Source organism: Protomyctophum bolini, assembly GCF_963924005.1.
Source record: "Protomyctophum bolini genome assembly, chromosome: 15".
In the NCBI taxonomy this organism is placed as follows: Eukaryota; Metazoa; Chordata; class Actinopteri; order Myctophiformes; family Myctophidae; genus Protomyctophum; species Protomyctophum bolini.
In genome coordinates, this window is record NC_137876.1 from 17374772 (window position 1) to 17384845 (window position 10074).

The window sequence follows — 10074 nt, forward strand, 5'->3', positions numbered from 1 at the left end:
GTAGGTCTGCTATTTTTGAAAAATCGAAGAGCAAGTGACGTAGAAGATTAAAAAAAAAAATCTGATCTCAGGTCAGAATGGAAAACTGTCAGGATGTGGAAGACGTTTTTTTTTAGAATCTGATCTCAGGTCAGAATGGGTTAACTCCTTCTCCGGACCAGAGCCGCTATCGGGTTCCCCCCATGTGGTTCCACTCAGACCGCCATGAGGGGCTCCGCGGCTACGATCCGTCTCTGGGCTGGCGGCCTCCTTCAGACAGGCCACAGGGCTGGGCCGGGCCGGGCCGGGCCCGGAGCGAGAGGAGAGAGAGAGAGAGAGAGAGAGAGCCATTGACTGCAGGATCAGCGGGCTCAACGTCCCACACATAACAGCACACACCTCATCGCCGTGAAGCGACCGCTGGCTGTATAATACCTCGGTGCCTCGTTGAAGCCCCCGCCGTCTGTGACGTGCAGGGTGTGTTTCACCCCCCTCCCCCCCACATCTCTCTCTCTCTCTCATTAGCAGGCAACAGTGCAGCACTATCCCTCTCTCTGTTTCTGGCACAACAGCGCCCCTACTGGTATACTGATAGTCATATACTGCATGGTGCTCAATAACGTCACATAGGTGGGTGAACAACACATAGGTGCATATAGGTGAACACGGACATTGCTGTTCCTTGGAGTGGTTGCACCACTCAAAAAATCACACCTGTGTGAACCGAGTGGTGCAACTCCCCACTCTCTCCCCCCCCCCCCCCTCCTCTCTCTCTCTCTCTCATTAGCAGGCAACAGTGCAGCACTGTCTCTCTCTCTCTCTCTCTCTCTCTCTCTCTGTTTCTGCATGGCACAACAGCGCCCCTGGCAGGGCCGGTTCTAGACATAGGCGAACTATAGGCGGTCACCTAGGGCCTCAACCACTGAGGGGGCCTCGTCACAGGGAGAAGATTTTTTTTTTTTGTTCATGTATCCCCTATCCCTTACATGGGCTACTGGCCCCCACCTAGCTTCTTAATTTTGATCTCAAAGTGCACCAGATTGAAGCATTTTTATGGCAAATTTACACATTTTTCTGGACCCGGCGTGGCAAAGCAGGAGGGGGGGGCCTCAGAAAAATATGTTGCCTGGGGCCTCAAAAGGCCTAGAACCGGCACTACTGGTACTCATACTGGTGCTCATTAACCAACACATAGGTGAACCAACAGGACATTTGCTGTTCCTTGGAGTGGTTGCACCACTCAAAAAAAAAAACAAGAAGAAAAAAAAAAAACTCTTTTTCCCATTTGTGGTTTCGGGGCTTTCCCGGCGCTGCTTATACGAGTTGGAATAAAATATGGATATATATATACCAAAACGAATTATTCCAAGACGAAATTGCAGAAACATGTCGGATTCATATACGCCGTGGCAGGGCTTAAAAACCAGGCCATAAAATGACGATGCACTTGATCACGGGGAATTTGGGGTACTTGTTCTGATTCCGGTTCGTGTTTTCCAGCCTGATGACTATACAAATCAGTGACTAATTGGGGACTTGGACTCGAGACTCGAGACTCGACTTGGACTCGAGTCCCGATTTTGATGACTTTAGACTTGCTTGATCAAATCAAAAATAGACTTGGACTTGCTTGGGACTTGAATGCCAAAGACTTGAGACTTGACTTGACTTGAACGCCAAGGACTTGAGACTTGACTTGACTTGAGCCCTCTTGACTTGAACATTTTCAAGTCACTTAATACCTTACAGCATCTGATTATCTTTTGTATGACATGTAAAATGGTTTGTTATAAAGTGATGCCGGATCGGATATCTGGTCGATATCAGCCAAAAAACGTGATCTGGATCGAATCGGACTACAGCGAAAAGCACTGCAAGCACTCCACTCCAGTCCATTCCAGCACTCCACTCCAGGACATTATTCCTCCAGCAGTGTTGCGCTACAGAGGCATTGGCAGCCGCAGACAGCCAGACAGTCACACTTCACAGTGGCAATGCTGCACAGTGCAGGCTGCTAGGCTAGCCACTAGCCATTACTGCGCGCTGCTACTCAGTGTAGAGAAAGCAGCACTGCCGCTCCCTTATGGGAGTATTATATATTATAAAACAAAAAAGACCCAACAGCCGAGTGCAAAAATGGATTCGCCACCGTGGCAACTACAGCAGCAAAGTTTCAGCCTTAGCTCCATGCAAGCTAATCTTTAGCATTGATTAGCGTCAACATCTTAGACGAGAGAGACGGAACAGCGCAACATGCTGACAGCTGAGCTGAGCATGACGACATGCTCATGTTCTTAAAATGATATCTCCCCACAGTCCCCAACAGTTTTGCTTGACAAATATGACCGCTGTTTGTCAATACTTATGTGACAGACCATGCTATGATGCTAATAACTGCTTAAGTGCTAACCAATGCTTAAATAAACGGGCGTCACTAGTTACATTGTCACGGACAGACAGTGTGCTGTGTAGCTGTAGGACAGTGCACGGTTTGGGGATCAGGGGTCCCCACTCCCAGCCAAATGATAGGTTCCATTTGTACACTCTAAATTGACATTGATTTTACAATATAAACAAATAAAAAATAATAATTTGGGGTCCCAGGGATACAAATTGCTGGGTCCTTAAAATTTAAATGATGATCATTGATAGATCCATAAAAAACACAGCTGCTGTATTGGGGCAAATGAGTTTCAAAACCTATATTCAGAATTAATGTGTATAGCCTACCTATGCTATTGATAAATGTATTAACACAAAAACCTGATCAATGTGCATAATAATAATAAATCGTATGGATAAAAAAAGGCATAAAATACAATAAAATAAATTTGTCACTAGAACACTTTTGAAGTATAGGCTCAAGTTGGTAAAAATAAATGGGTCAGTTATTCTCAACCTACTCATGTGGAACTTGTTTGTTGACTATTATTGTTTGTTGACTATTATTCTGAGATAAAAAAAAGTGTGCTATCTGACAGATTTGGGAAAGCATAGAGCGACTTAATATGTGCTGGATCGATATCGGAGGATCGGTATCGGATCGGTATCGGTAATCGGATCGGTTTTGATGATTTTAGATCGGTATCGGGAGTGGAAAAAGTGGATCGAGGCATTATGTAACATTCCTCTTCTACCCTGTATTTGAACACGGTTTCAGTTCAAGTAATTACATTTTATCATTGTAATAATAATAGCCTGCATGCTTGCTCAGGGTAAACATTGAATTTGTGTCAGATCCTGTGTCTCGGTGAGACATGACCTTTGACATGATCTAAATGGCTCAATAGAAGAGCAGAGAGACAAACTACAACCACCCCATTGTACAGAGTGGTGCTTTAAACCCTGTCCTCACGGAGGAAATTGAAAAGTACAGTATCGTTGTGGAATTGTGGAAAATGCTCATGATTTATGTAAATCTTTACATATCATTAATTAGTATTATGTCTTGGTGGGACTTGTTTGGGACTCGAAACAAAAGGTAAGGACTTGGTTGGGACTCGAAACAAAAGGTAAGGACTTGGTTGGGACTTGAAACAAAATGCTTAGGACTTGGTTGGGACTCGAAACAAAAAGTTCAGGACTTGGACTTGCTTGGGACTTGAATGCCAAAGACTTGAGACTTGACTTGACTTGAGAGCAAAGACTTGAGACTCGACTTGGACTTGCAACATAGGGACTTTGTCCCACCTCTACGACATGATTTAAATGACCATCCGGCTCCCGACCGGAACCATAAAAAGGAATGCTCCCCATAGTCTAGTGCAGTGCAGTGGTACCGGTGCAGTGCAGCTGATGCTTACAGGCTTGATCTAATACTTCATCACATCAGACCCGCGGTGCGTTGTGAGCGTGTATAGATCGGCTATTTCGGGCACCCGACGCCACTGCGCGACGCGGAAGGATGACATACATTACGTGTAGAGGTGGTGCTAATGAAAAGGACAAAGGAGAACAGACATGGCCTTCGTGGCATGTCATTCCAGTTGAAATCCCTGGCATGCGCCGTATCCAGTCGATGCGTAACTCGGTGGCATGCGCCCTATCCAGTCTACGTGCTTTCCAAATAAAGGGACAAGAAGGAAGAGGAATACTTGTGGCTTTTTTCATCATCATCATCATCATCGTCGTGACCTTTATTTCTGCTCAGAGTACAGTTGTGGGGCAGGCCCCTCCAGCTTTCAAGTAAAGGGGAAGGAGGAAGAGGACTATGTGGGGCTTTCCAAGTACAGGGGTAGAAGGAAGAGGAGTATTATTTTATAAAGGTTATATATGGGGCTGTCGTCACTAATCAAGCTGGCACATTATCGGTGGAATATCGCTGAACACACCCGCACGTGCAGCAATCAAGGCACGTCCACAGCTGGCTTCAGCTTACAAACACCTATAGCTATAATCTCACACTGATGACGAACACCTGCCTGCAGGAACGTGGAGAAAACAAAAGTAGAGACTGTTACATGAGGCTGCAGACCTCTGCCTATAGGGCTATAGATGAATAATAATAATAATCCTCTTATCATATGGCTGCGCCAAGTTATGAAACGGCAACACAAAAGGCTACCGAGGATTCACACGGAGAGCTATATACTTTCACTCAGAGTGGCGACAAATCGTCGGGATAATTATCCCCATTGTCGTTCTTAAGACCAACGCATATAGTTTATAAAAAATGTGATAGCTTCCTCCTGACACACCCAGTCGTGACGTGTGCGGGGCCTTTGTCCGTTGCAAGAAGGAACAAACAGCGTTCACACCCCTCCATCACTCCATGTCCCGTCCCCCGTTTTAGACTATAATATGGAGAGTCTATCACAGGATTGTCATTGAGCTCCGATTCCAATACTAGCTCGAGACATTCGATATCCAAACCCCACCCTTTTTTGAAAAATACTTGAAACCTAGCGTCCCCAGCTTCAAGGGTGAAAAATAGCCGATGTATATACAAGCTCAAACAACAAGCTCAAACAAGGGGGGGTCCTAATATAGTCATGCCTCTGTGTGTGTGTGTGTGTATGTGTGTGTGTGTGGGGGGGGGGGGGGCAAGTATAGGGTTTAAGTATTAATAAAAAGACATCTAGCTCAGTCTCTCTCTCTCTGCTGTGAGCCTCTGCTCTGCTAATGGCGAGCCTTAATTTCTTCTTCCAGTCATAGAATATGATAATTTTCTTATTTGCAAGAAATGTCAATTGCTCAAGGCAGACACATAATCATTGGGGAGGAAAGGAGAGGCTACCTGTGTAATGCATTTAGCTCCCTAACCCGTTTAAAGCCGTTTAGCCACTGGCCACTGTTTGAAAGGGAGAAAGTGCTGATGCTCAAAATCAATTTTCCCCCGTGTCCAAATTACTCCCTGTCTGGATTTGGATTTCATCTAAATGGCCAAAGCTTAAAACACTGATACTAATTCCATCATATTAGAGGCCGGTCATATAGTTCAAGTTATTGCTAATGCTATTGTGCTGTATTTATTGATGTACTGAGACGACTCGAAGGCCGGGGCGCACGAGTGTTCTGTTACTGCGCGTGTGTGTGTGTGTTACTGCGTGTGTGTTTGTGTGTGTGTGTGTGTGTGCGCGCATGTGCACGTACGGTATACTATACATGCAATGGTGAGTGTTTGGACATTGCAACATGGGGTCTCTGATGGAAAAAAAAGGTTAAATCAAATCAACTCCAGTTTGTGTCTGACCTGAGATCTGTTCAATTTGCAAAAAGAAAAAGCATCCACACTTATTTTTGTGCCAATGGTATTTATTTTATTGCTGTAGAGTATAACATGTTATTTCTTGTGTGTAACGTATTATAATATAATATAATATATTTTAACCCATTTTGGGAGGGAACCCATTTTGGTGTTAGCATCATGTCATGCTTTAGCTGTTGAAAAATAGCAGATCTACAAGCTCATAGCTTGTAGGTCTGCTATTTTTGAAAAATCGAAGACACTTTTAGAATCTGATCTCAGGTCAGAATGGGTTAATAATGAAACTGTCAGGATGTAATAGACATTTTTAGAATCTGATCTCAGGTCAGAATGGGTTAATAAACCAAATGTAAGATGTGTTATGTATGTAGGCTATACACGTGCATTGACATCGACAACATGTGCATTGCATCTTGCACAGCGTGTGTCACTCTGTGCGCTGCGGCGAGTCTATAGATCTGTGGATGGGGAGGGAGGGAGGGAGGGAGGGAGCTTGGCTTGGTTGGCCTGTGGTGGCCTGTGGGCTACACCACCTGGGCTAGCCACATCGTAAACAACAGCTGGTGCTCTGTATCGACACCACCACATACTGGCCTCTGGATGGATGGACACCACCACACTGCATCATGGCCGCCGGAGCCGCCACACGTATAGGGATTATCTCCCTGGACTTCCTCCTGCATGCGTCCAACACACACCGCAGCCAGGAGGAAGTCAATCCCCATTGTCTCGCGTTGGTTGGTTGCCAGACAATATGGGAGAGATCTCTGCCTGCAACCGTATATGTATACCGGTCGTATGTGGGGACGTCTAAATCAGTGCTTCTCAAACCGTTTGTGTTTTGTGTTTTTTTAATCCACAGCACGTACCCCTGAATTATAAGCACCGTATCTGTCATATTACAGTATATGTTCGGTATGTCTTTAAGAGCATGTCATGTCAGGACTGAGGAAACCTTGAGACAATATCCGTTTCCATGTACTTGAACCCCAGCATCCCTATTCCGGGGGGAACATTCACCAAAAAAACAGTAGATATATACAAGCTCACAATGCGTCGCAATGTGACACGGTGTGAGCTTGTAGATCTGCTTTGGCGTAGATTGAAAAAGTCAGAACCGCTTTGGGAACAGCCGCTGAGTGACAGTACCTATGCATAACATAGTATGAATGAAGCCTCTTCCGTGTGATGCGTTTTGAGCTTATCTGCTATTTTTGGCTAATGACAACAATTTGGAAATATAAACGTTTATGGGAAAAATGAATGAGTAACATACTCGTGCTCATAGACACAGGTACACAGGTACACGGACAAAGCTGGATGTAGAAGTGGTTGCACCACTTAAAAATAGCTAAACAGAATCCAGGTCTGGTGAGTCACGGGCGTACGCGTGCACGTAACGAGCACAAATTCACGGGACGTCGCTCACGTAAAAATGCGCTTGCGTTGTCGCACCGCAAAATCGCAAGGTCTCATTGAAAATGAACTATAGGCGCGTTTTATCGCTCCCCGTTTGCGCCCGCCTCGCAAAAAAGCGAGTCAACTCGTGACGTAACTCAAGGACAAGGATCGTGAACGTGCGCATTATTCTGCTCTCGTCGCATTTTGTTCATTCTTCCAGGTTCGTATATCTGGTTCAAAGTGTGATAGTAATGAATAGGCTTGACCCCTCATACTACCCCCCCCCCCCCCCCTCTTTACATAGAGAGACGAGCGAATTCCCAAGGCCTGAGATATAAGATATCTGTTAGCGGCTCTGATTTGTCTCTCCGGCCCCGTGCTCCAGGTCAGCCTAACAGCCTTTGTCAGCTCTTTAGGCGTGAAGAAGGTGTATTGTAACCATTTGGGCAGAAACGGGGCAGGCTTTCCCGATATTGACTCAAACGCACGGCGGGGGAGAAGGAGGGGTAGGAGCGGAATAAAGTGACACTAATGGAACACTGATGACAAAACAAGGCGCGCGCGGGGACCACTTTCCAGCGTTTTTAATTCTTAATGCCGCCGCCTCGGGTTTCGATATGTCTTGCTTTTCGCCGAGGCAGGGGCACCACCACCGACCGGCCGGGGCGGATCTGTGTGGCCCAGGGATTAGGATTTCCTCGCGAGGAAATGGTCACGTGATTTACTGTTGCTGGAGAGATGCTACAGGTGCCAGGGAGCGAGGGGGGGGGGGGGAGTATAAGATGACCGAAAAAGAAAGAAAACGCGGCTCGCTGGAACCACCACAGCGTGCTGCTCTCTCTCTCTCTCTCTCTCTCTCTCTCTCTCTCTCTCTCTGGAATCAGCTCTGTCGTGCCTGGTGGGCCGGGAGGCCAGAGCGTCACCCTATACTTTGAAAACACACTTTGATGGCAATTAAATATTAATATGGGGGGGAATAGCTGTATCCACATTACATGGAACATGCAAATCCCCCCCCCCCCCCCCCCCCCCCCCAATCAGCGAGCCAACTGAAATAGCATCAGCGGGCGCTGTATAAATAAGACCGTGTTCGTTTTTAATGTCATTAATAACGGCGAAGACCCATGCGTGAACCGCCGAGCGATCCAAAAAGAAAAGAAAAGGAAAGAAAATAAAAGAACGCAAATAAGCATATAGCGAAGAGATTCATTAACGTTGACGTGATATTGTGACCTTGGTGGCGAGACAAGTTGTCAATCCGGTTTTTAGATCAGATTCAGTCTGTATCAAAAAACCTCAATCATCTTCTATATGACTTTCACCCGACAACCTTTCAAACTGAAAACGACACCTTGGAAGTGAAACAGGGTCATTCTCTTTAACACTCTCTCTCTCTCTCTCTCTCTCTCTCTCTCTCATCATCAGGCCTGGTTTCCTCCCATAGGAAAACATCTCTCTCCTCCTCCTCCTCTCCCGGGCCTAGAGCTGCGTGTCTGTCAGCGTTTCTGTGTGGGCCTGGACTCCACTCAGCCTGCATGCGTCCCAAAATATCTCCCGTTCTGCTGTATACGGATAGGATGACCCACATGCAGACTCAGACCACAGGCAGGCACACAGCCCTGAATATGTGCAGACCGGGCCTACCGCGGTTATACCACCACGGCTGCCCTCATTCGTTCGTTCATTCATTCATTCGTTCATTCATTCATTCATTCATTCATTCATTCATTCATTCATTCATTCATTCATTCATTCATTCATTCATTCATTCATTCGTTCGTTCATTCATTCATTCACATAGCCAGAACACTATTCCACAATGCCCGAATGCTATAGAGAGTCATGGAACACCTCCTGAAATCCGAATAAGGATAAAGCTGGCATTTCCATACACGGAAATATATTTAAAGAAATAATTAAAGTGGGGAGGAGGCTCCACTTCCGCTTTATATTTTACTGATAGAGCTTCCGTTGCTCCAGACTGTATGATGGAAGCATTTGAAAATCGCGAGAGGCAACAGTCTCAACAGTACTCAATTTGGCCCTTCAGATAAAAGAAGAGTATTTGTAGAGGTTCCTCTACAAGTTATTATTTTATATTGACTGAGTGTGCTGCTCAGGTGAGCGCACGGGGGAGCAGTTAGGCCGGCAGCATATATACTTCAAAAGAAGTCACATTCATTTTTGGCGTTCTGACACCGACGTATACGTTCTCTGTGGAATTGATGCGGCTCTGCTTCAATGATAGTGCTGAATGTTAAACTCCTATATCTCTCCGCCGTTTGATTTCACCGACCCTCCGTCGAGTGCTTTGACATAATGTGTGTCTCTGAGATTTTCCGGTGAAAGGAATCAAAGTGTGACAGACAGTCGATCTGTCCATCCATGGTATGTTTCTGTCGATTGCAGATTGCGTATACCGGGTAACTAAAACAGTATAAATCACAAGCGCCTCGATTTCCTGACCTATATATCACAAACAACGTTCACATTGCTGTGTCATGCTATAGTTAGAACATATCAGAGGTGCGAGAACTGTCGAAGGGAACCCCGGCACAGCGGAGCGATTGTATAAACGTTTCCCGTATACTGATGTCATTTTGTCAAAGTTCATTTTGGGCGAGAAGAACACTGTAGCCGTTTATAGGGGTCAAGTGTCATGTCCATGCATGGACAGTTGGACACTTTGACCAGAAGGGCCTGGACGAGCCGGGGACGAAACCGAGGGCCCCCAGTGAATATACACAGTGTTTACATTTGAGGTATCACACACAGTACGCCTGCAACATGTTGATAAAACACATACGCGTATTGGAAAGCGCTAACGGACAGCTATATCAGAAGAATCCACACACACACACACACACACACACACACACACACACACGCACACACACAACGACGATGACACGACTTTTTTCTTTTTGGTGGTGGTGTTGACATGAACACAGCGCAGCTCCCCAGATATGCGCACCATGCACACGACG